This window comes from Bos taurus, chromosome 18 (genome assembly GCF_002263795.3).
Source record: "Bos taurus isolate L1 Dominette 01449 registration number 42190680 breed Hereford chromosome 18, ARS-UCD2.0, whole genome shotgun sequence".
Lineage (NCBI taxonomy): Eukaryota > Metazoa > Chordata > Mammalia > Artiodactyla > Bovidae > Bos > Bos taurus.
The window spans coordinates 25290634-25313464 of NC_037345.1; the positions used below are offsets into that span (position 1 = coordinate 25290634).

The following is a 22831-nucleotide window of genomic DNA, read 5'->3' on the forward strand; positions in this document are numbered from 1 at the left end:
AAGTCTCCCCGTAAAGCAGGATCGTCATCGCTGTGTCGAGACTCCCAAAGAGTCCCAGATGACCGAGCATCCATGAGGGGAGGGTCTGGATGAAATGTGAGAGTGCGTGGAAGGAGATGCTTTTATGACTCAATTGATGTGGTCTTCTCTTCTGAACTGATGGAGCGGTAACTTAGAAGATCGTTGAGCCTCAGTATCCTCGTCTGTAATACAGGGAGAGGAATGAATCTCACTTCACAGAGCCTTCGGCAGAATGAATGAAATATTGCACGGAAAGTTTTTTGCCATTAGGTGTGGGGCGGGGAGGTTGTCAGAAAGCGGGAGATGATGTTGAAGTTACAGTTTCTTTGCTCCACTTGCGCCCTGAAACTCACTTGCGCGCGCACAAACACACACACACACACACACACACACACACACACACACACACACACACACACCCCTCAGGCTATAGAGACCAGCACAGACAATTGTTTCGTTTATTCATCACCAGAGATTGTTGAGACCTTACTATATTGTCAGACCCTATCCCAGGCCATGTGAATACACAAGCAAAAAAACACACGAGGGCTTCTATGATCCCACTTCCTACTGGAGGTGACAAGTATAAACTGGAGAGAAAAAATAACTTCAGATAGTGACAAGTGCTATAACTAAAAACAACAACAACCAGGAATTCGTTGGCGGTCCAGTGGTTAGGACTCAGGGCTCTCACAGATGGGATGGGTTCTATCCCTGGTCAGGGAAATCAGATATCACGTGGTGTGGCCCATAAAGAAATACATAAGTAAAACAGGAGTGTGACAGAGATGACCACGAGGTAAATTTTAGACAGAGTAGTCAAAGATGACCTCTCGGAGATTTCCCTGGTGGTCCAGTGGCTCAGACTCCATGCTCCCAGTGCAGGGGGCATGAGTTTGATTTCTGGTCAAGGAACTAGATCCCGCAACTACAGATTCCACAGGCCACAAGGAAAATAGAATATCCCACCTGCTGCAGCGAAGACCTGGTGCACCCAAATGAATAAGCAGATATTTTAAAAAACAAAAAGAAATCAAAGATAATCTCTCAGAGAAGGTGACACTTGATATTTACTCAACTGGATATTCAACCCCCCCCCCCATCCCCTTCCCAAAGCACCTGAGACCCTCTTTTCCACCCCATGCAGACAGTAGATACTCAGGGAATGAGAAATGCTTCTTGGTAACAGCAAAATCGTTACCCAGAGCCCAGCCTCTCTGCAGACTGCTCGAGGCCAAGTGCAGAACAAAGCTGTCGAGCAAACCCTTGATTTTAGGATGACACAGAAAACAGTAAGACCATTGTTTCCGAGGCAGATTCTAAAACAGTAGAGTATTTTTGTTTTGGTTTTGGTTTGGATTCTGTGTTTTTGCTTAATCCCACTTTCATTCCTTTCAAATGGCAACAAGCAAGACTCAATCACTGTACTGTTGTGTTTTTTTTCTTCGACCTTTTCTTCCAAACCAATTTCACTCGCCTCCGGTCAGAAAAAGTGGGAAGGAACCTGTCCCCAGACTGGAATGTGACGCCCACCCAGAGCCCCCACTTTTGCCAAGGAAGCCCTGGGTTCTTGGGACAGGGGGACAGGGAGCCAGCTGAGGTTGTGGAGGAGAGGGTCTCTCTGTTCCCAGGGTGAGTTCCCCTCCTCCTGTTCGAAAGGCCACCTCCACACATCATCTAGAGCACCCGTCTAGTCTTGTGCGTGCTTAGTCGTGTCCGACTCTTTGCGGCCCCATGGACTGTAACCCCCAGACTCTTCTGTCCATGGAATTTCCCAGGCAAGAATACTGGAGTGGGTTGCCATTTCCTACTCCATGGGATCTCCCCAACCCAGCGACAGCACTCACGTCTCCTGTGTCTTTTACATTGGCAGGCAGATTCTTTACCACTAGCCACCAGGGAAGTTTTCCGTAATTCTACAAAGTCTCCCTACTCTGATCAAGCCCCTACTGTGTGCAGGGCCTGTTGTCCATGGGGTGGGGATGGAGCATAATTGCAGAGGCTGTGGGGATTCCAGCACTGAGCACATGTTCGGTGTACACCAGGCAGAGACATTACTTTGCCAACAAAGGTCCATCTAGTCAATGGGATGGTTTTTCCAGTAGTCATGTATGGATGTGAGTTGGACCATAAAGAAGGCTGAGCGCCCAAGAATTGATGCTTCTGAATTGTGTTGGAGAAGACTCTTGAGAGTCCCTTGGACTGCAAGGAGACCAAACCAGTCAATCCTAAAGGAAATCAATCCTGAATATTCACTGGAAGGACTGATGCTGAAGCTGAAGCTCCGATATTTGGCCACCTGATGTGAAGAACTGACTCATTAGAAAAGACCTGGATGCTGGCAAAGATTGAAGGCAGAAGAAGGGGACAACAGGGGGTGAGATGGTTGGATGGCATCACTGACTCAACGGACGTGAGTTTGAGCAAGCTCCGGGAGATGGTGAAGGACAAGGAAGTCTGGCATGCTGCAGTCCATGCAGTCGCAAAGAGTTGGACAGGACCGAGCCACTGAACAACAGCAGGCACTGAGAACAGCGCTGTGGGCCATCCAAGCAGAGACTCTACCCTCAGGGAATGTGATGGGAGAGACAGTCTCGAGATATACAAATCCACAGATATATAGATAATTTGATGATAATACTACAAGAGAAATCAAGATGCCCTGGGAAAGAATAATAGAGATTTGGGGGTGTCATTTAAATAACTGGGTCAGGGAAAGTGTAAGCACTTAGGCAGAGACTTGAAGAATGCATAAGAATCAGACAGAAAAAGAGCATTCTAGGCTCAGAAAACTACCATAGGTGCAAAGGTCCTGAGGCAGGAAAGACTTTGGCATCTTTGAGGGGGGGACATAAATTTATAAAATGAAGGGATTGGGGAGAGGTGAAGTTCAAGAGGCAGCCAAAAGCCAGGTCAGTGGTGGTGCCCAATTGTGTTCAACTCTTTGAGACCCCCTGACCCCACCAGACTCCTCTGTCCATGGGATTTCCCAGGTAAGAATACTTGAATGGGTTACCATTTCCTTTTCCAGGGGATCTTCCAACCCAGGGATCAAATCTGTGTCTCTTGCGACTTCTGCTTGGCAGGTGAATTCTTTACCACCTGGGAAGCCTGGAACCAGGTCACCTAGGTCCTAAATCCTTGCTAAGAGAGTGTTTGGGCTGTGCCTTGTGGCATTCGGGATCTTAGTTCCCAGAGCAGGGATTGAACCCTTACCCCATGAAGTGGATGCACAGAGTCTTAACCACTGTGCTGCTGCTGCTAAGTTGCTTCAGTCGTGTCCAACTCCATAGACAGCAGCCCACCAGGCTCCCCTATCCCTGGGATTCTCCAGGCAAGAACACTGGAGTGGGTTGCCATTTCCTTCTCCAATGCATGAAAGTGAAAAGTGAAAGTGAAGTTGCTCAGTCGTGTCCGACTCCCAGCGACCCCATGGACTGCAGCCCAACAGGCTCCCCTGTCCATGGGATTTTCCAAGCAAGGAGTGGGGTGCCATTGCCTTCTCCGTGTAATGCAATAGCATATGCTAAATGACATACCCAGAAGCTCCAGGACAGTTCTGAGGCTAAGCATGTGCATATGTGTGTCTGACTCTTTCCAACCCCATGGACTATAACCCACCAGGCTCTTCTGTCCATGGGATTTCCCAGGTAGGAATACTGGAGTGGGTTGCCATTTCCTCCTCCAGGGGGTCTTCCCAACCCAGGGATAGAACCAAACCTCCTCTCTTGCGTTGCAGGAGGATTCTTCACTGCTGGGAAGCCTGAGTTCAGTTCAATCGTGTCTGACCCTTTGCGACCCCATGGACTGCAGCATGCCGGGCCTCCCTGTTCATCACCAACTCCCGGAGTTTACTCAAACTCATGTCCATTGAGTTGGTGATGCCATCCAACCATCTCATCCTCTGTCATCCCCTTCTCCTCCCACTTTCAATCTTTCCCAGCATCAGGGTCTTTTCCAATGAGTCAGCTCTTTGCATCAGGTGGCCAAAGTATTGGAGTTTCAGCTTCAGTATCAGGTCCTTCCAATGAATATTCAGGACTGATTTCCTTTAGATTGACTGGTTGGATCTCCTTGAAGTCCAAGGGACTCTCAAGAGTCTTCCCCAACACCACAGTTCAAAAGCATCAATTCTTCGGCACTCAGCTTTCTTTATAGTCCAACTCTCACATCCATATATGACTACTGGAAAAAACCATAGCCTTAACTAGATGGACCTTTGTGGGCAAAGTAATCTCTGCTTTTTAATATGCTGCCTAGGTTGGTCATAACTTTTCTTCCAAGGAGTAAATGTCTTTTAATTTCATGGCCTCAGTCACCATCTGCAGTGATTTTGGAGCCCACAAAAATAAAGTCTGACACTGTTTTCATTGTTTCCCCACCTATTTGCCATGAAGTGATGGGACCAGATGCCATGATCTTTGTTTTCTGAATGTTGAGCTTTAAGCCATCTTTTTCGCTCTCCTCTTTCACTTTTGTCAACAGGCTCTTTAGTTCTTCACTTTCTGCTGTAAGGGTGGTATCATCTGCATATCTGAGGTTCTTGATATTTCTCCCAGCAATCTTGATTCCAGCTTGTGCTTCATCCAGCCGGCATTTAGCGTGATGTACTCTGCATAGAAGTTAAATGAGCAGGGTGACAATACACAGCCTTGATGTACTCCTTTCCCAATTTGGAACCAGTCCTCTGTCCCTTGTCCAGTTCTAACTGTTGTTTCTTGACCTGCATACAGATTTCTCAGGAGGCAGGTAAGGTGGTCTGGTAGTCCCATCTCTTGAAGAATTTTCCACAGTTTATTGTGATCCACACAGTCAAAGGCTTTCGTGTAGTCAATAAAGCAGAAATAGATGTTTTTCTGGAATTTCTTGCTTTTTCAATGATCCAGCAGATGTTGGCAATTTGATCTCTGGTTCCTCTGCCTTTTCTAAAACCAGCTTGAACATCTGGAAGTTCACGGTTCACGTATTGCTGAAGCCTGGCTTGGAGAATTTTGAGCATTACTTTACTAGCGTGTGAGATGAGTGCAATTGTGTGGTAGTTTAAGCATTCTTTGGCACTGCCTTTCTTAGGGATTGGAATGAAAACTGACCTTTTCCATTCCTATGGCCTCTGCTGAGTTTTCCAAATTTGCTGGCATATTGAGTGCAGCACTTTCACAGCATCATCTTTTAGGATTTGAAATAGCTCAACTGGAATTCCATCACCTCTACTAGCTTTGTTTGTAGTGATGCTTTCTAAGGCCCACTTGACTTCACATTCCAGGATGTCTGGCTCTAGGTGAGTGATCACACCATCGTGATTATCTGGGTCGTGAAGATCTTTTTTGTACAGTTCTTCTGTGTATTTCTGCCACCTTTTCTTAATATCTTCTGCTTCTGTTAGGTCCATACCATTTCTGTCCTTTATCGAGCCCATCTTTGCATGAAATTCTCCCGTTGGTATCTCTAATTTTCTTGAAGAGATCGCTAGTCTTTCTCATTCTATTGTTTTCCTCTATTTCTTTGCACTGATCACTGAGGAAGGCTTTCTTATTTGTCCTTGCTATTCTTTGGAACTCTGCATTCAAATGGGTATATCTTTCCTTTTCTCCTTTGCTTTTTGCTTCTCTTCTTTTCACAGCTATTTGTAATGCCTCCTCAGACAACCCTTTTGCCTTTTTGTATTTCTTTTCTTGGGGATGGTCTTGATTCCTGTTGCTTATACAATGTCATGAACCTCGGTCCATAGTTCATCAGTCACTCTGTCTATCAGACCTAGTCCCTTAAATCTATTTCTCACTTCCACTGTATAATCGTAAGAAATTTGATTTAGGTCATACCTGAATGGTCTAGAGGTTTTCCCTACTTTCTTCAATTTAAGTCTGAATTTGGCAATAAGGAGTTCATGATCTGAGCCCCAGTCAGCTCCCAGTCTTGTTTTTGCTGACTGTATAGAGCTTCTCCATCTTTGGCTGCAAAGAATATAATTAATCTGATTTCGGTGTTGACCATCTGGTGATGTCAATGTGTAGAGTATTCTTTTGTGTTGTTGGAAGAGGGTGTTGTTGGAAGGCAGTGGCTCAAATCCTGGAAATCCCCACCCTCTTCTCCAAAATAGTTGGAATAATCCTCCCACTTATTGGCCTGTGAAATTACCCAGCCCATAAAACTAATCACCTCATATTTTGGGGCTGCTATCCCCTTTCAAGACACCACATTTGGTTTATGAAATGTGTATATTTGTAAATAAATCTGCTTCTTACCTATCACTGCTTCTTGCTGAATTCCTTCTGTGCTGCGACATAAAGAACCCAGTCCTGAAACCAGGTTTATGATCCCAATTAAAAGATAACAGTTCTGAGTCCTGGCTTATGTGTTCAAGTTCCAATCTGAGAAGTTTTCTTTCTTTTAAAAAACTTTTCATTTATTTTTGGCTGCTCTGGGTCTTTGTTGCTCTGTGGACTTTCTGTAGCTGCAGAGAGCAGAAGCTGCTCTCTAGTTGCGGCATGTGGGCTTCTCATCGCAGTGGCCTTTCTTGTTGCAGAACAGAGGCTCTAGACATTCAGGCTTCAGTAGTTGTGGTGCATAGGCTTAGTTGGCCTTCAACATGTGGCATCTTCCTAGGCCAGGGATCAAACCATTGTCCCCTGCATTGGCGGGTGAATTCTCAACCACTGGGCCACCAGGGAAGTCCCTGATCTGGCTGGGTTTGAATCCCATCTGAGTTATGTAGTTTCAATATTATATAAGCCTCTTATTTACATTTTTGCACACAAATGAATCCAGTCTTCCAAACAGAACCACTGGATTGAGGGTATTTGTGGTTTTTAAAATAGATACTGCCAAATTGCTCCAAAAGTCCCTATTAGTTAACGCCCACATTAAGAGTAGGTGAACTTAACTATTTGCCTGTCCCATGCTTGAAAATGGGCTGCCCTGATGGCTCAATGGTAAAGAATCTGCCTGCCAATGCAGGAGATGCAAGAGACCCAGGTTCGATCCTGGGTTGGGAAGATCCCCTGGAGACGGAAATGGCACCCCACTCCAGTGTTCTTGCTTGGGAAATCCCATGGCCAGAGGAGCCTATAGTTCATGGGGTTGCAAAGAGTCAGATTCGACTGAGTAGGCAGGTGGCTGAAAAGTAGAGGTCGCTCAGTCATGTCCAACTCTTTGCAACCCCACCCCATGGACTGAATTCTCCAGGCCAGAATACTGTAGTAGGTATTCCATCCTCCAGGGGATCTACCCAACCCAGCAGTTGAACCCAGGTCTCCCTCATTGACAGCGGATTCTTAACCACCTGAGTCCCATGGCTGTTGTCGTTTAATTGCTAAGTCATATCTGACTCTTTTGGGACCCCATGGACTGCAGCCTGCCAGGCTCCTCAGTCAATGGAATTTCCCAAGCAAGAATACTGGAGTGGGTTGCCTTTCCTTCTCCAGGTGATCTTCCTGACCCAGGGATTGAACCTGTGTCTCCTGCATTGCAGGTGGGTTCTTCACTGCTGAGCTACCTGGGAGGCCAAATGACTATGTGTGGTGAGCTTTTTTTTAAAGAAGAAGTCTCTTTGTTTCCAAGTGTATTTCCTAATATTTAGCTGGTGGTGACAAGTATTGGCCATTCGTATTTCCTTTCCTGTGAATTTAAGGTCTGACTCATTTGCCTTCTGTGTAGTAAAGAATTGAAAATTAGGCCAAAGAGTGGTCTGGCCATTTTTCCTCTGTTTCTGAGAAGTAATCTCCCTTGAAATTTCATGCCTCTGTAGGGTAGGGTCTGGTCACACCAGATAGTCTAACAGTGTGGTTTGGGGTGGAGGCACAGGCTGTCAGTTCAAGCAGCTCCACCTGGAAGAGTTGGAAACTAAGCTCGGTGATGTGAGCCGTTAACCCATAGCCAGGTGATGAAATCCCCAAAAAGGCTGTGGTCCCCAGGCGGTAGGTTAGATTACCTGGTTGACAGTACTCCATATGGACTGTCACACATCACTGCTGGGTAAGGAATGCCTGGAGTGCATGACTCCCCAGGGAGAGGACAATGGATGTTCCACTTTGGGAAGTCAAAAGTCACCCTTTTACAATGTACACGATTCAGTGATTTTAGTGTATTCACTGTCATGAACTATCATCACCACTAGTTCCAGAACATCTCCATCACCCCACCTCTGATTGTAATCTGTGTACTTTAGCTGTAACAAACTGTAACAATGAGTATGAGAGCTTGCGGTACATTCTGGGAGGCCTTGTGGCTAATGAACTATTGAATCACCTGAGGGTGGTTTGGAGCACCCCCTGAACCTTGCAGAAGTGACAGCAGTCTTGGGGAGTTCTGTGCTCCCTCCAACATTGTAGCCCAGTTTGTGGATTTTTTTTTTTTTTTAAGGAGCTCCTTTTACATTTTGGATCCCCCCCTCCCCATGGTTACTTTTCTGTGTTGCTATTGAGGCCCCAGGCTGAGCAGCTTAGTCTGTCCCCTGTGGAAAGATACTCCCAAATAAATATAATGGTAGGAACAAGGAAGAGCTGAATCCTGCTTGGATGAAAGATAGAGACCACATATTTCTCATTCATGAGGTCAAGAAGACCTTCCCGACTACACATTTGCAGAAAGGCTCCTTGGTGATGCCACCCCATAATAGGTGGTGTCAACCTTCCCAGAGGCTCCTGTGCTGGATTCCGTCTTGGCTAAAACATGTGTACCCCAAACAGGGGAGGACGCTAAGTTATACCAAATACAGACTCTGTTGCTGCTGCTGTTTAGTCGCTAAGTCATGTCCAACTCTTTGTAACCCCATGGACTGCAGCCCTCCAGGCTCCTCTGTCCAAGGGATTTTCCAGGCAAGAATACTGGAGTGGGTTGCCATTTCCTCCTCCAGGGGCTCTTCTCGACCCAAGGATCCAAACCTGCTGGGAGCCATCTCCCGGCATATTGCATATTGAGTGCAGCGCTTTCACAGCATCATCTTTCAGGATCTGGAATGGCTCAACTGGAATTCCATCACTGCTGGGAGCCAGTGTGAGGAACTCCGCCCATGGCAAAGGTCATGAGGAAGGAGGCTCGGCATATGCAAAGGCGGGATCGAGCCTCAGGAGTCCCCCTGGAAATTCTCCAGCATCTACCCCCAAAACCAGAGTCTGCCTACTTTCTGCTTTGTGCTCTCACCTACACCTCTGACTTTACAGGGGGCTGTGCCCCACTACCTCTCTCTGAAAAAAAGAGTTAACTTACAGCTCCAGTTTATAAAGTTCCTGGGTGTGATAGTGTTTCAACCTATAAACTCCTTTGGAAGTCCTCTAGCCTGCCTCTGAATAGGTTTTTCCGGCCACATGTGATTGCTCAGAGCCTCCCAACTGTGAGAACTGTGAGAGACAAGAGATGTTCTAAACTGTCTAAATACAGATTCCTTTGAGCAGTTAAAAGATTGATTAGAAACTGTATTGGTGAAGGGTTTTTCACTTGTTGGGCCAATGTTTGCTGCTAAGTCTCCACATCCCTTACCTGCTGTGTCCCTGGCAGTGTATTGATTAATATGATTGGTGTAAGTAGTAGCTTTAATGTTTGTAACCTTGGACCCTTGAGTTAATTCTTTTTCTCGTTACAGCCCACCACACCTTTGCCCTATAGGAATGCAACTTTAATGCTTTTGGAGGGTGGCGCCTGTCTAACCACCTTTAGAGAAAAGTTAAGTTTTCTGAAGAAAGGGTCTTAAAATGTTAACAGGCCTCCGGGCCAGAAGATGATGCAAATCACCTAAACTTTTGCATATGATAAGTTTGCAGGAAGAAAGCCTGGCTTACTGCATGACTCTACCCCTTCCCCCATTATCCTCTATGCATAACTTAAAGTATAAAAACTACTTTGGAAAATAAAGTGTGGGCCTTGTTCACCGAAACTTGATCTCTCCATGTCCTTCTTTCTCTCACCTTCCGGCTGAATTTTTCCTCTGAGGCGGGGAAGCTCGTCAAGCCTACTAATTTTGCCTGGGCTTCTAAGATCTGACCCGGGAGGCCTTAGTGTCTCCTCTCCTTCGGGAGAACGGGAGGATGCCTGCGGCCTTCGTAGGTGACGTAAATTCCCTGCTTTGGAATTTTATTCAGCCTCTTTTCTTCACTGAATTTCTTCGCTGAGCTCTCCTTATTTCACCACTCTTTATATCCTTAATTAACGTTTAATTAAGCAGTTGTTTCCTGATCTTCACCAACGCCGTCCCCGCTTCGAATTCCCTGGATCCGCCGGGGCTGGACCCTGGCACAAACCTGCATGTCTTGCATTGCAAGTGGATTCTTTACCATTGAGCCACCAGAGAAGCCCAAAGATGGACTCAGAGCCAGGCGAAGTAAGATGATTGACGAGAGGAAATCCAGATATGTCCCATATGAGTGACTTAAACTGCCAAGAAGCCAGAACCCTCTCTCTGAGCCAGTTCATATGTGTCTATTCACACATACTTTTTCCCCCTCCTAATAAATATTTCACTTGTTCCACTATTTCACTTGTTCCTGTCCCTTTGTCGAAATTCAGTCCCACCAAGCAGACAAGCCAGGGTCTTGTCACTAGCCACTGGCCCTCGTGGTCTAGTGGCCAGGATTCAGTGCCCTCACTGCCATGGGCTGGCTTCAATCTCTGATTCAGGGGAAAACTGAGATCAAGCTGTTGCCAACTGAGACCACCCAAGATCAGTATCGTTTTTTTCTACTTTGTTTCTCGCACTCTGTGCCATTTTGATAAATATGTATAATAACACACAAAAATGTTTTCCCTTAAATTTTGGCCACTCCACCAGCATGTGGAATCTTAGTTCCCCAACCAATGATTAAACCCACATCCCCTGCATTGGAAACATGTGTGCTTAGTCATGTCCAACTCTGCAACCTCCATGGACTATAGCCCACCAGTCTCCTCTTTCCTGGGATTATCCCAGCCGGAATACTGGAGTGAGTTGCTGTTTCCTTCTCCAGGGTAACTTCCTGACCCAGGGATTGAACCCATTCTCTTGAAGCTCCTGCATTGGCAGGCAGATGGAAGGGTGGAGTCTTAACCACTGGAACACCAAGGAAGTTTCTCGCCACCAAAATTAAAATATAGAACATTTTGATTACTCCAAAAAGGTCCTTCATGATCTCCACTCTGGCTCCAGGCAACCGCTGATCTATTTTCTGTCATTGTTGCCTTGCTTTTTCCAGAAAGTCATATAAATGGAGTCTTATATGACATAGTTGTGGCAAGCTGAACAATGCCCACTCTACCAAGATGGTCCCTCTTAATCCCTGGAACCAGTGAATGTTACCTCTTCTAGCAATAGGGATTCTGCAGGTTTGATTAAGGGCTTTAAAATGAGATTATTCAGGATTATGTAATTGTGCTGTGCTGTGCTTGGTCATGTCCAACTCTTCACAACTCCGTGGACTGGAGCCCACCAGGCTCCTCTGTCCATGGAATTTTCCAGGCAAGCATACTGGAATGGTTTGCCACTTCCTTCTCCAGCAGATATTCCCAACCCAGGGATCAAGCCCAAGCCTCTTGTGTCTCTTGAACAGCAGGCAGATTCCTTACCTGTTGAGCTACTACATTTAGAATGGATAAACAATAAGGTCCTGCTGTGTAGCACAGGGAACTATATTCAATATCCTGTGATAAACCATAATGGAAAAGAATATATAGATATGTATCAGTATTTATATGTATAACTGAGTTGCATTGCTGTACAGCAGAGATTGGCACACCATTGTGAACCAACTATGCATCAATCAATAAAAAATCTTTAAAAATCATGGAAGCAACCCAAGTGTTTATCTACAGATGAATGGATAAATGTAGTATACATGTAAAAAGCAAAATGTAGTATAGATGTACAATGGAACATTATTCAGCCTTTAAAAGGAAGGAAATTCTGACACATGCTATGAATACACTTTGAAGTTTGTTGTTGTTTAGTCACTTATTTGTGTCCACCAACTCTTTGCAACCCCATAGACTGTAGCCCGCCAGGCTCCTCTGTCCATGGGATTTCCCAGTCAAGAGTACGGGGATGGGTTGCCATTTCCTTCTCCAGGGGCTCTTCCTGACCCAGGGATTGAACCCATGTCTCCTGCAGTGTAGGCGGATTCTTCACCACTGAGTCACCTAGGAAGAACCAAACCTTGAAGACATTATCATAAATGAAACAGGTCAGTCACAAAAGGACAAATATTACATGATTCTACTTATATGAGCTATCTAGAATAGTCAAATTAATAAAGACAGAAAACAGAATGGTGGTTGGGAGAGGAGGGAATGGAAAGTTATTGTTTGATGGGTATAGAGTCTCAGTTTTGCAAGATGAAAAGAGTACTGAAGACGGATGGTGGTGAAGTTTGTCTAGTGTAAGTATGTACACATACACACATACATGTACGTAACTGTCACAATCAGCGATGCTAAAGTGAATTTGCTCATAGATGCAGAACTGGCTTCTACCAAGGGTGGAATCAATTTCATTTTATAGATAAGATTTGTTTGCAAATTTATGAACTAAATTTTAAACAATTAAAACAGTATGATGAATGGATAAGAAGTTGTGGTACATATGTACAAAGGAATATTATATATAAAATATTATTAGTCGCTCAGTCATGTCCGACTTTTTGCAACCCCATGGACTGTAGCCCGCCAGGCTCCTCTGTCCATGGAATTCTCTAGGCAAAAATACTGGAGTGGGTTGCCATTTACTCAGCCATAAAAAGAACACATTTGAGTCAGTTCTAATGAGGTAGATGAAACGAGAGCCTATTATACAGAGTGAATTCAGAAAGTAAAAAAACCACATATATAAGGAATCTAGAAAGGTGGCACCGATGAGCCTATTTGCAGGGCAGCAGTGGGGACGCAGGCATAGAGAACAGGCTTGTGGCCACAGTGGGAAGAAGAGAAGGTGGGACGAATTGAGAGAGTAGCATGGGAACACGTCCATTATCATGTAAAACTGATAGCCGGTGTAAGTCACAAACCCCGTGCTCTGTGACAACCTAGAGGGCTGGTATGGCATGGGAGGTGGGAGGGAGGTTCAAGAGAAAGAGGACATGTGTATAGCTATGGCTGATTCGTGTTGATGTATGGCAGAGACCAACACAATATTATAAAGCAATTATCCTCCAACTCAAATAAATCCATTTTAAAAATTAAAAAACAAGCCACACTCACTCTCTGCAATGGCCCCAACTCTCTGTGGAGTGTGCTTCTCTCTGTATCTGAATAAATCCACTTCTTACCTTAAAAAAAAAAAAAAAACACACACACACAAGAAGTCACAAGAGGAGCACACGCAAAAAACCTGAATACATAATGTGACTCCCACCAAAATATACCTGATTTAACCCACTATTTTAAAAATATTATTATTTAAACATGTAGCCAAAGGACTTCTCTGGTGGGCCAATGGCTATGCTCCCTTGGGGCCCAGGTTCTAACCTGTAGAATTGTAGGTCAGGGATCCTACAAGTTGCAAGACTCAGCCAAAAAACAAAACAAAACAAAACAAAACAAAGCACCTCAAAATCCATGTAATCAATATAAACATTTTTATTGAGATATTTTGCGTTCCTTTTTTTGCACTAAGATGACAACACATCCCAAGTGCTCTGTAGCTACATGTGATTAGTGGCTTCTGTAATAGACAGAACAACTGTAGACAACACCTAATAGTCCTTTGAAAGAACATCCAGGAATCTTTTTGTCTTTTCAAATTCTTCTCCAAGTTTCCTAACAGTTAAAACTTTCTTTCTTTTAGTTAATTATTGTTTATGATTTGACTGTGCTGGGGCTTCATTGCTGGGTGTGCTTTCTCTAGTTGCAGAGAGTGGGGGCTACTCTCTAGCTTCGGTGCGTGGACTTCTCATTGCAGTGGCTTCTCTTGTAGCAGAGCACGGGCTCTAGATGCTCAGGCTTCAGTAGTTTAGGCAGGAGGGCACCATGGTTGCAATTCTCCGGCTCTAGAGCACAGGCTCAATAATTGTGGTGCCTGGGCTTTGCTGCTCCAAGGTCTGTGGGATCTTCCTGGATCAGGGATCGAATGAGTGTCTCCTGCATTGGCAGGAGGATTCTTTTCCACTGAGCCACCAGGAAAGTCCTGAGTTTTTTTTAATTAAAACAGAATTACCCAAGTAATCCATGTTCAAAATATAAATATCACATGCAGGTAACCAATGAGAAAAAAAAATCACAATAAATGCCACCACCCAGGGATAATCACAGGTCCAGAAGGAAATGGCAACCCACTCCAGTATTCTTGCCTGGAGAATCCCATGGACGGAGGAGCCTGGTGGGCTACAGTCCACGGGGTCGCAACGAGTCGGACACGACTTCACTTTCACTTTCTTTGATGTTTCTATGGCCTCTGAGACTTTAATAGAAACATTTTATTATACACATATATTGTAAATAAATAATCTTTGTAATGAAACTGAGTTCCCCTGAAATCAAGTTCCTCTGCCAAGTTTATGAGTGATCGCTCTATTCAATACCTGTGACCATCAACATTGAGGCATATCAAAGGAAAGGAGGAACTGAAACTGTGCAGAACTCTGTGGGCCCCTCTCCAAATGCAAGGGCCTTTCTTTGGCCCCCGCATTTCTCTCTTTTTTCCCCCGCCCATTTCTTATTTGTAGGAAAAAAGTTTCAGCCTCCAAGACCTTCTCTGATTCAAACAGTAATTAGAGTGAGGGAATGCAGAAAGAAACCATAGCACAGCCTTGGGGTGTGCTCTTGGTTCCTCGTGGTGGGGATGTAACAGCCTGACACACATCTCAGTTCTATGGGAACAAAGCGCCCAGCCCAGGCGGAGGACGGTAATTTCAGGCTGAGCACCCGCCGGCTGGAACCTGAATGCTAATGTCTGAGGTTCTTAGAACACCGCCCTCTCTCCTCACCGCCAACCAATCAGAGGAAGGTTACACACCCTGCAGCCCTCCCCACCCTTAAGGTGCCTGTGTAAACTTCCCTGGAACACTTTGGGGAGTTCGGACCGTCTGAGCATGACCCACCGCTTCTCTCCTTGCATGGCCCTTGCCATAAATCTTTCCCTAATCCAAACTGACCTTCAGGTGTGTTTGGCCTCGCTGTGCTTTGGGCACCCACACTTAATTTAGGTGACAACAAGAGGTTAGACAGGAGGGTCAGAGGCACAGAAGGCATTCTGAAGACAGAAGCAGAAGGTGGAGTGATGTGAGGGTATAAGCCAAAGAATGTGGGTGGAAAAGGAAAGGAAATGGATATTTCCTAGAGCAGGGGTCTCCAACCTCTGGGAGCTAATACCTGATGATCTGAGGTGGAGCTGATGTAACAATAATAGAAATAAAGTGCACAGTAAATGGAATATGCTCGAATCATCCCGAAACCATCCTCCACCCCTGGTCGGTAGAAAAACTTCCTTCCATGAAACCGGTCCCTGGTGCCAAAAAGGTTGGAGATTACTGCTCTAGAGCCACCAGAAGGGACACAGTTTTGACCTCTAGAACCATAAGATAATAAATGATGTGGTTTTAAGCCACTAAATTAGTGGCAGTTTGTTATAGCAGCAATAAGAAACTAATACGGGAACTGTCAAATCCCCTCACCAGCCTTCCTGCAGTGACTGTCCAGCCTTGTCTTGAATGCCTCCTGTGATGGGGATGTCACTGTCTACACAGGCAGCTTGTTTTCTTTTCAGCGAGCTCTTCGTGGAAAACTTCCTCGGTGGTAACTACCCACCCATTGCACCTACATATCAAGCCTCAGTTCCTGCAGCAGGATTCAACAAGCACAATTCCAACCCCTTAAACACAGCAGGCTTTTGTAAACAGATAAATGGTCTCTTCTCCAAGTTTAACATTCTCTAGCTTTTCCTTCGTTCAGTTTATTAAAAAGGTATAAAAGCCAACTTTCTCTTTCTTGATGAGGCTTCACCTAAACACGTGCGGAATGGAAGCCCATTGCCGTGGCTTCAATCCATTGAGGAGTCCATACAAAGTCCATAATGCTATGCTATGCTAAGTCACTTCAGTCGTGTCCGACTCTGTGTGACCCCGTAGACGGCAGCCCACCAGGCTCCCCCGTCCCTGGGATTCTCCAGGCAAGAACACTGGAGCGCATTGCCATTTCCTTCTCCATAATACCCTCTTCCAAAAAGAATCCTCTAGACCTACTCTCACTTCCCCCCAGGGGCCCAACAATAGTCTAGACCCTTTCAGGTAATTTTAGTCATTAAAAATAATGTGAAAACTTAGTCACAGCGTTGGCAAGTGACTAGAATTCAATAATATAGTTTCATTTCCATTGTTATTTATTTTTATGGTTATTTCCTGTTGATGGCAAGAGAAACTAATTTTCCGTTTCTGTGTAGGCTACAAAGTTTCCTTTTAAAACATCTAAGTAGTAAAACGGAGAAGGCAATGGCATCCCACTCCAGTACTCATGCCTGGAAAATCCCATGGAGGGAGGAGCCTGGAAGCCTGCAGTCCATGGGGTCGCTGAGGGTCGGACACGACTGAGCGACTTCACTTTCACTTTTCACTTTCATGCATTGGAGAAGGAAATGGCAACCCACTCCAGTGTTCTTGCCTGGAGAATCCCAGGGACGGGAGAGCCTGGTGGGCTGCCGTCTATGGGGTCGCATAGAGTCGGACACGACTGACTCAGCAAGTAGTAAAAAGACTGAACTACTTTAAGGGTAACGATAAATCTTGGCAGTACGGTGGTTATTGATTGTGGATGACGAGGGGCTGTATGGCTAGATCTCGAGCTGCGAGAGACCTCAGAATTATTTGAATAATTCCCAAGCCACGTCACACCAATAGTGACTTGAGTAGAATCCCACGAAAACTTTTAAAGTAGGAAGTCAGGATGGCCGAGCGGTCTAAGGCGCTGCGTTCAGGTCGCAGTCTCCCCTGGAGGCGTGGGTTCGAATCCCACTTCTGACAATACTCCATCTTTTTGCCGCTCAGTCGTGTCCGACTCTTTGCGACCCCGTGAATCGCAGCACGCCAGGCCTCCCTGTCCATCACCAACTCCCGGAGTTCACTCAAACTCACGTCCATCGAGTTAGTGATGCCATCCAGCCATCTCATCCTCTGTCGTCCCCTTCTCCTCCTGGCCCCAAACCCTCCCAGCATCAGAGTCTTTTTGCCTTTTCCTCACTTCAAATGTCTGAAGAATGGCTTTGCGGTTTCAGAGAAGGACTCCTTTTACATTTCAAAATAAGTCATCAGGAAATAACATGTCATAAGTAGAAAATACTTGTTTTGTAAAAAGATTAATATCCACAGGGCATATTTCAGACGTCGCCGTTCGTGAAAAACGAAAAAGATCTAGCATTGTCAGAAGTGGGATTCGAACCCACGCCTCCAGGGGAGACTGCGACCTGAACGCAGCGCCTTAGACCGCTCGGCCATCCTGACTAGCGCTGAAAATGTTTTGCAAGAGATCCTCTTCGAAATAGTTCCAGTGTGCGCATGCGTGGCGAACGGCAGGCGCTGCGGCTTTGTTCTCCGCTCAGCGTTAGGAGGAGCTAGATACAAGCTTTTGCTCCAACCGGGGGAGCGAAATGCGACGCGAAGGTACAGAAACCCGCCTGGGCAGCAGCAGAGGGCGCGCGCGGTGTGCTGGAGAGTCTGAAAGGCGAAGAAACAGAGGACTCCCACCTGCTTGCATTCGTGCCGCCGACAGGCTTTCATTCTGCACTCATGTACTTACTATTCACATCAGCTTTGATTTGCATGTCTGTATACATTTACATTTCTGCATACATGCCCTCATGCCTTTACCGCACAAAGCAGACAAATCCGCACATTCGCTTTGGCTTATAGGTCTCTGAATCAGGTGAAGCCAGGGGTATCGCAAGGCCTCCGGGCAAGCGTACCGCGTGATCTCCTTCCTAACATTCGTCGAAACGCCAACTTCACCTCTGTATGTGTGTTTAACTCATTCACGCAGACTCCAGGTTACATCGAGTCCTGCAGCGCGCAAAGCCATCAGATCCGTCTTTTTCCTGACCGTGTTCCTAGCGCCCCAACCTTGTTTGACACACAGTAGGCCGGCAGGGAATGTCCGTGGATTAATCCCTCCCGCGCCGCCTCCTTCCCGCATTCCGTTTCTTCCCTAGGCCCCCGCAGCACCTTCCACCCACTCCTTCCCCCACTCTACCCACCCAACCAGAATTACCCACGCACTCGCTCTGTCCAGGGACCAGAAGATCCCAGGTCGCGAGAGTACCTTTCTCCACGGGATTTCCTGGAGGCCTATATAATAAAGAGAATTTCTGCCCTCAAGACACATTCAAATCTGGGGTAAAGGGAGAGAGCTAAGAATTAGGTGAAAGGCAAAATGGCAAAAAAAAAAAAAAAAATGCTGCTAAGTGCAAGAAAGAGGATGTCAGGAAACTTGCAAGAGACTTTGAAATGGGCCAGGACAAATAACTGGGTGTCCTGTCTGGGGCACTAGTCCTGTTTGATTCTAGGGCCTGCACCTTTCATTACTACAACATACAAATGAGTCTTAGTCATGGAAATGCAAGTGGATTTTGTTGGAGTGGAATGCAATTAACTACTGCCCTGTGGATACTGGCCATTTTTACAACTGTATCCATTCTATCATTCTATCATTTCTGATTGTCAGTGTATATGTGTGTGTTTTGAATCAGTTGTAACATCTTGCTGTTTTGTTTTTTTGTTTTGTTTTTTTTTTACAAATTGCTGAGTTAAATGAAATCTTCGACTTGTGTTCTTTTTATATTTAGGTGAGAATCATAGTTTTACCTTTAAAAAAGCCTCTTTTTACCAATGATCAAGAGTGACTAGAGGCTCTCATAGGTGGTCAGGGAGGGCGCCTCTCAGAAGACAGTGAGTTCTGAAGGGAGAGACAAGCACAGTCAAAGCCAGGAATGGCAGTGTTCCCAGGGCAGGGGGCAGGGTGGGTATAGCCTGTGCAAAGGTCCTGGGGCAGAGAGGGATTGTGGTCTGTTGAAGAGGCAGCAAGGCCAACCGGACAAGGTTAAGCGTGGGAGGAGGCTGAAGTCCATATCACACAGGGCTGGGGTGCCAGGAAAAGGAGTTTGGATTTTCTTCTGTCTGTGTTGGAGTCACTGGAGTGTTCAAAGCAGGGGAGTGACAAGATTCAGTTGGCCTTTCAAAATGATCCATTTGGCTGATCTACAGAGAATGGATGTGAGAGGCAAGAGGAGAATCAAAAGCCCAGGGAGATGGTCATGGAAAGGAGGATGAGAGATGATGGTGACTGAGCCAGGGAAGTGGAGATTGCAAAGGGTGGTCAAGTTCAAAACTCAGGGTGTGTTTTGGAGGTATAACTAATTAGCCCGGCTGGCTGGCTGATGTGTGTATGTGTGTGTGAGTGAGTGTTTTGTGTGTGAGTGCCTATACACAAGAAGGTGGAGAGAGTGGGGTGTAGGGATGCAACAGAAAGTCACCAAGATCAGAGGGCTTATCAGACACTCACAACTTCCCTCTGAGGCCAGTGCTCGGGCAGGAACCGTTAGCTCTGTCCTCCTGCCCCATTTTGCACAGCAGAGAGCTCAGGCTCACACAGCCTGAGTCATTCACCAAGGTCCTCTTTGGGGCAGAAGCCTTGTGCTCAGGACCTCTGGAACCCTCCCCTCATACCTTCTACCACCAACCTTTCTAAATGCGTATCATTTGGAGATAAGAAAACAATGTCAAACCCAGAGCTACAGCCCAAGTCAGTCCCACTCTTCCTGCTCCCCTCCTGGCCTGGCTGGGAGAAAGTGCTGATTTGATGAGGGTCAGTGCTGCGGCCCCACTCAGACCTACCCCTGGGTTTGGGTGGATGGTTAGCTATCTTCCCCTGACACCTTTCAGGTGCTAGATTTGTGGCACGGAATAAGCCATTTTAGAACCCCATTCCAGTCCCAGATCTCCAAAAATGGGAAAGGGTCACTATTCCTGTTTATCCCAGTGTCCCCTTATCAGCAGCCCAAACACCAACAATCAATCCTTGAGGGACCAGCCTCACTCATTTTCTACTCTCGGAAGTTGTCCGGCTGAGGAGAGGAAAGTCCCCTGAGCTCACCCTGGAAAGTCTACTAGCAGCTGGGGAAGTCCCAGGTGACTATGCTCACCTCTGCTAGGGACAGATGGAGTCAGTCCCCGAATGAGAACCTGGTACTCAGCCAACCGAGGGGCCTGAAAATTCCAGGGATTTTGGCATCCCTGGAATCTTGGCATATATACCCACCTCTGCCTGGGTAAAGAATGGCAGGAAACTGAATTTTAGTGAATGTCTCCCTTACATCCATTATTTTGCTGAACTTTCATAGCATTACCACAATACAGAGTAGCATTACCTCCATTTACAGAGGAGGTAAATCAAGCTCAGAGAAGCAAAAGAATTTACCCAGAGTCACACAGATAAACGGAGCTTGATTTTTCTGGCTTAATACCCCTCCTTGAGAACTATTCTGAGCCTGTAACAGTGATTTGTTGTTGTCCAGTTGCTCAGTCTTGCCTGACTCTGCAACCCCATGGACTGCAGCACGCTAGGCTTCCCTGTTCATCACCAACTCCCGGAGCTTGCGCGAACTCATTCCATTGTTGAGTGATGCCATCCAAAACCATCCTCTGTTGTATCATTCTCCTCTTGCCTTCAATCTTTCCCAGAATCCGGGTCTTTTCTAATGAGTAGGCTCTTCTCATCAGGTGGCCAAAATATTGGAGTTTCAGCTTCAGCATCAGTCCTTCCAACGAATATTCCTGGTTGATTTCCTTTAGGATTGACTGGTTGGATCTCTTTGCAGTCCAAGAGACTTTCAAGAGTCTTCTCCAACACCACAGTTTGAAAACATCAGTTCTTCAGCACTCAGCTTTCTTTACAGTCCAACTCTCACATCCATACATGACTACTGAAAAACCATAGCTTTGACTAGACCTTTGTTGGCAAAGTAATGCCTGCTTTTTAATACGCTGTTTAGGTTTGTTATAGCTTTTCTTCCAAGGAGCAAATGTCTTTTAAATTCATGGCTGCAGTCACCATCTGCAGTGATTTTGGAGCCCAAAAAAATAAAGTCTCTCCCTGTTCCCATTGTTACCCCATGTATTTGCCATGAAATGATGGGCCTGGATGCCATGATCTTCGTTTTTTGAATGTTGAGTTTTAAGCCAGCTTTTTCATTCTCCTCTTTCACTTTCATCAAGAGGCTCTTAGTTCCTCTTCGCTTTCTGCCGTAAGGGTGGTGTCATCTGCATATCTGAGGTTATTGATATTTCTACTGGCAATCTTGATTCCTGCTGTGCTTCATTCAGCCAGCATTTTGCATGATGGACGCTGCATAGAAGTTAAATAAACAGGGTGACAATATTCAGCCTTGACGTACTCTTTTTCCAGTTTGGAACCAGTCCATTGTTTAATGTCCGGTTTTAACTGTTGTTTCTTGACCTGCATACAGATTTCTCAGGAGACAGGTCAGGTGATCTGGTATTCCCATCTCTTTAAGGATTTTCCAGAGTTTGCTGTGATCCACACAGTCAAAGGCTTTGGCATAGTCAATAAAGCAGAAGTAGATGTTTCTCTGGTATTCTCTTGCTTTTTCTATTCTCCAATGGATGTTGGCAATTTGATCTCTGGTTCCTCTGTCTTCTCTAAATCCAGCTTGAACGTCTGGAAGTTCATGGTTCACGTATTGTTGAAGCCTCACTTGGAGAATTTTGAGCTTTACTTTGCTAGTGTGTGAGATGAGTGCAATTGTGTGGTAGTTTGAACATTCTTTGGCATTGCATTTCTTTGGGATTGGAATGCAAACTGACCTTTTCCAGTCCTACGGCCACTGCTGAGTTTTCCAAATTTGCTGGCATATTGAGTGCTTAGATAGCATATTCAAAAGCAGAGACATTACTTTGCCAACAAAGGTTCGTCTAGTCAAGGCTATGGTTTTTCCTGTGGTCATGTATGGATGTGAGAGTTGGACTGTGAAGAAGGCTGAGCGGCGAAGAATTGATGCTTTTGAAGTGTGGTGTTGGAGAAGACTCTTGAGAGTCGCTTGGACTGCAAGGAGATCCAACCAGTCGGTTCTGAAGGAGATCAGCCCTGAGATTTCTTTGGAAGGAATGATGCTAAAGCTGAAACTCCAGTACTTTGGTCACCTGATGCAAAGAGTTGACTCATTGGAAAAGACTCTGATGCTGGGAGGGATTGGGGGCAGGAGGAGAAGGGGACGACAGAGGATGAGATGGCTGGATGGCATCACTGACTCGATGGACGTGAGTCTGAGTGAACTCCTGGAGTTGGTGATGGACAGGGAGGCCTGGCGTGCTGCGATTCATGGGGTCGCAAAGAGTCGGACACGACTGAGCGACTGATCTGATCTGATTTGATCTGAGTGCAGCATTTTCACAGCATCATCTTTTAGGATTTGAAATAGCTCAGTTGGAATTTTATTACCTCCACTAGCTTTGTTCATAGTGATGCTTCCTAAGGCCCACTTGACTTTGGACTCCAGGATGTCTGGCTCTAGGTGAGTGAGCTCACCATCCTGGTTATCTGGGTCGTGAAGATCTTTTTTGTATAATTCTTCTGTGTATTCTTGCCACATCTTCTTAATATCTTCTGCTCCTGTTAGGTTCATAACGTTTCTGTCCTTTATGGTGCCCATCTTTGCATTAAATGTTCCCTTGGTATCTCTAATTTTCTTGAAGAGATCTCTAGTCTTTCCCATTCTATTGTTGTTTTCCTCTGTTTCTTTGCATTGATCACTTAGGAAGGCTTATTCCCTCCTCGCTATTTTTTTTGGAGCTCTGAATTCAGATGGGTATATCTTTCCTTTTCTCCTTTGCCTTTTGCTTCTCTTCTCAGCTATTTG

The 22831-nt window shown here is 45.7% G+C and overlaps 2 non-coding genes across 2 annotated transcripts; one reads left to right on the top strand and one right to left on the bottom strand.

Annotated features, from left to right (window-relative positions):
• The first annotated feature begins 16845 nt into the window (after positions 1-16845).
• On the top strand, positions 16846-16928 carry TRNAL-CAG (transfer RNA leucine (anticodon CAG)). Its single transcript has one exon. It is a non-coding gene; the product is annotated as a tRNA-Leu (tRNA).
• A 394-nt stretch (positions 16929-17322) lies between these two features.
• Positions 17323-17405, bottom strand: TRNAL-CAG (transfer RNA leucine (anticodon CAG)). The gene has a single exon. It is a non-coding gene; the product is annotated as a tRNA-Leu (tRNA).
• Between the last annotated feature and the right edge of the window lie 5426 nt (positions 17406-22831).